General features: G+C 37.8%; 1 pseudogene across 1 annotated transcript; it reads right to left on the bottom strand.

Annotated features, from left to right (window-relative positions):
* Positions 1-2,133: 2,133 nt before the first annotated feature.
* On the bottom strand, positions 2,134-2,625 carry LOC308270542 (peptidyl-prolyl cis-trans isomerase A-like; annotated as a pseudogene). The gene has a single exon. The product of its transcript is annotated as a peptidyl-prolyl cis-trans isomerase A-like (transcript).
* Positions 2,626-4,098: the final 1,473 nt, after the last annotated feature.

Raw genomic sequence — 4,098 nt, 5'->3', positions numbered from 1 at the left:
CTTACCTCTCTAAGACGTACTGTGATCCTGACCCAGTCATTTCACCAAAGTGCAAAACGCGTCTCCATTTATTGAATCATTGGCAGGGTCATTGATCCCATCACATATGTGGTAAGGTTGTACCAATATGGGAATGGATGACAGTCCTTAATAAGATTCCTTATACTTTCCTCTGAATAGCAATGATTCATTTGGGCTTCTAAATTCATCAAAGTGCATTCTGGGTCTTTTGGATGCAAATAAAGCTGCATGGATATATCCAAATTCAGAAGTAAATGAAGGGTAAAGTGGTACGCTAGTGTGACTATCGTCTGACTAATTTGAATCTATTTACCCTCCATCATTTCTGTGTCAGTGTAGCCATAACAAAGTGGATTTTGTGAAGCTGATTGGATCACAGTATTGAGAAGCTTAATAAGCTGCTAAAATGTAAATACTGACCTGGGAATTTTGCATGGCTAATGATGGCAGAGTTCAGACTCTGTGATCATATTGCAGAGCTTTACCAAAACAGCCAGCAAATGTTTACAAATCCATTTGATCTACTCAGTTCATCTGATCACAATATAGACAGGGTGAATATATTTTTAATAATATCTTAACTCTTTCAGGGAGAATGGCATGAAATAAAAGAAATGATAGACACAGGATGAGTGTCTGCTTTGAGTCGTGGCTTTAAGGATGGCAGGTGCATAATCCTTAAAGCATTTTGTGTGGTGATTACAGTATCAGTTCTAAGAACAAGGATCTTTCTGCCAATAAGTCTTGCAAATGGTTTTGGTTCTAGAAGAAAATTGAGGGGAAAATAGAGAAAAGAGAATACAAATGCTATGTGCTATGAATGCTGTATATATTTCTGTCTGAACTGTGTAAATACAATATAGATTTTTCTGACATTGCGTTAGATTTGGCAGATTCGTCATTCCATTGATCTTGAGGATAATAATATTTATCATTGTGTAATCCTTTAGTAGGAGCAAAAATACTAACCAAGGAGACAGTCCAATTATTCATATCCCTTTGTTATTGAGCTATTATCTTTATGTTTGTTTTGTCTGGCTGTTTTGGTAAAGATAGAACATACTGAGAAAAATGTAGAATGTGATATGGGTGTGTACCCTGGAAAGTGATAAATGCATATGTAATTTTTCACTTTGAATTAGAAGCAAAGTTCATATTCAAACCCAAAACATAATTAGTTATAACGACAGCCGATTTTGTTTAGATCATTTTAAATTTCAAAGTGTGTTGTTAAATGCATAGATTCTTTCTTTTCATCTCTTTTCCTGTGTGTATCTTTGCTTAGAGCAAGGGCCTCCACAATGGAACAGAGGAAACCTTTGTAAAGCAGTAATCAAGCATAATGAACACAATTGGGAGTGCAGACTTGGTTCGAATTACACTCTTCAGATCCCTCAGGTATAGTTAGGTATCAGTATACGCTGAAACCGCATCCCAGGAGCTAGGCAATTTGGGTACCCTCCTGCCCACCTCCTACCCTAGCTCTCAAATAAAAGCATGGATTTGACTAAGGCATTAGAATGGCAAGAGATTGACATACTTAAATTGGGTTCACTTTAAAGGAGCTCTCTCTAGAGTCAGACTGGTATGGTTACTTAGATTTTTCCAGATGTGGTAAAAGGATGTGGCTCCCAAGATACAAAAATTGCTAATGTGGTAGATCCATTAAATGTTCAAATAACCTGACTGTCTTAGCTGCTCTGGGAACTGTTTTTGTTTGGTCCAGAATTTGCCATGGACAAAATACCAGGACCTATATGTTTCAGGTTAAAGTTCTCATCATAAATTTTCTCCTCATAGATGGACTTGCTGCCAACTGCTAGATCTGAGTCTGTTGGGCTGATTCCATGCCCACCCTAACTCTGACCCTAATCTTAAATTTGGTATTTATGCTATCAAATTATTTTTTTCTTATTTAATTTTTATTTATAATCATAAACTTAACTCCACAATCCAGCTAGACTGAGAGGGGAATTAAGGAAATGTGGAACCCAAAGAACTGCAGCAAAAGCACAATGATTACAGGATATTGTGAGCAGATGGGTGGAGGGGTCGGCTTCTGAGCTACAGAAGGAATGGTTTGCTGGATAAGATAAAGACAGTTCAAATGTATTAGAGTTGTCCACAGTTGGCAATGATGATCTTCTTGCTGGTCTTGCCATTCCTGGACCCAAAGTGCTCCATGGCTTCCACAATGCTCATGTCTTCTTCCACTCTCCCCAAGACCACATGTTTGCTATTCAACCATTCAGTTTTGGCAGTGCAGATGAAAAACTGGGAACTGTTTGTGTTTGGTCCAGAATTTGCCATGGACAAAATACCAGGACCTGTATGTTTCAGGTTAAAGTTCCCATCATAAATTTTCTCCCCACAGATGGACTTGCTGCCAGTGCCATTATGGTGTGTGAAGGCACCAACCTGGCACATAAATCTTGGAATAATTATGTGAAAGCAGGAACCCTTATAATCAAATCATTTCTCTTCAGTGCTCAGAGCATGAAATTTTTCTGCTGTTTTTGGAACTTTGCAAACAGCTCGAGGGGAGACAAGGCCTAAAGGCTTACCACCGACCATGTTATCAAAGAACATGGTGGGGTTGACCATTACTGGTGGCTATCGACAGGGGGCCACAGGAGAAAGCAGCATCTGCAAAGCCTATACCATTAAATTCTAATCTTGTACTTTAGTTCAACTGATCATAGCCATAAAATATATTTGGACATGCTAGCAAAAGCCTCGGAAATTTTAAAGGAGGAGGAAGGGAAACCATGGAAAGTCACTGATGTTAATTTCCTTGGTGATTCTAGATTGCTGTGCTCTAGAAAAATAGCTTTCTGTAATAATTTTTCAGGCTAGATATTAGCAGATGAAAATTAGAACACACCACATTGGTGGAATCCAAAATATATGAGTGTGGGGAGAGAAGCTGACAATGACTGTTCAGTCATGAATAATATTATCGATTCTTATATTTCCCTGGACCTGCTCTGTGCCTGGCACATAGCATGTGCTCAGTTACTCTTTCCAGAATATCTTAAAGATAAATCTAAGCTTTACTCTGTGGTTCTTGCATGCAAGAATCCAAGACTCTCAGCAGGCTAGAGAAGATAAATGTTCATGGTTCAGGTCATTTCTTATTTTTGGAAGACAAAATGGAGAGGGTAAACCATACTTAGTCTCAATTCTTAAAGATTAATGTAATACTTAGTTTTCCTGATAAGCTCTAAATTAAAGTTGGAAATTGCCTAGTGCAATTCACAAAGGTGCATACATAAGAAGGGAGAAAAAATTCTGATTACGGTTTTATTTGCTGACACTTAACAATTTATGTTTAAGTGCTATTTTGCTAATTAATGGCTGCTCAAGAAATGCCATGTGTCAGCAATGAATCACTTACTTTTGTCACTCTTCAATGGCATATGGATAATGAACAAGGACAAATCATATAATTAAAGTTGAAAATAGCCTGGCGTTGGGACAGAAGCCTGTCAACAGGAAAGATATATTTGTCAGCATCTACGTCAGATTGTTAACAGTTAAACATTTAAAAGAATGAGATAACTTTATTGACAGAGCCCAAGAACCAAAGACCTGGAAGAATAGGTAGAACTGGCTTCAGGAACCTTTGAAACCAGAAAATAGACACCATCAGACTCCACATTCCAGTTCTCATCTAAATCTCTGCCTGTGTTTTCCTGATCCTATGACACTAACTTTTCCATGGAGTTGGGGCCATAATTATTAGCAGCTCCAGGCTCACAACTAACAGCCCTTTGTTAGGGCTTTGCTCAGGTTTGAAGTTCAGTTGGCTTTCTATACCTTCAGGTTCTGCACCTGCAAATTCACCAACAGCAAATCAAAAATATTAAAAAAAAGTTCAACTGTACTGAACATGTACAAATATTTTTCTTATCATTATTTCCTAAATAGCACAATATTACAACTATTTATACAGCACTCATATTACTTTTTATTTGGTGCATTATAATTTTACATCATACTGGGGTATAGACTGTCAGACAGATACATGCACATAATTCTTAATGCCTTCCCCACCGGGCTCCTCCCTCCTTTCTC

This window comes from Muscardinus avellanarius (genome assembly GCF_963383645.1).
Source record: "Muscardinus avellanarius genome assembly, chromosome: 11".
Taxonomy (NCBI): Eukaryota; Metazoa; Chordata; class Mammalia; order Rodentia; family Gliridae; genus Muscardinus; species Muscardinus avellanarius.
This window is presented reverse-complemented; position numbering and strand designations above follow the sequence as displayed.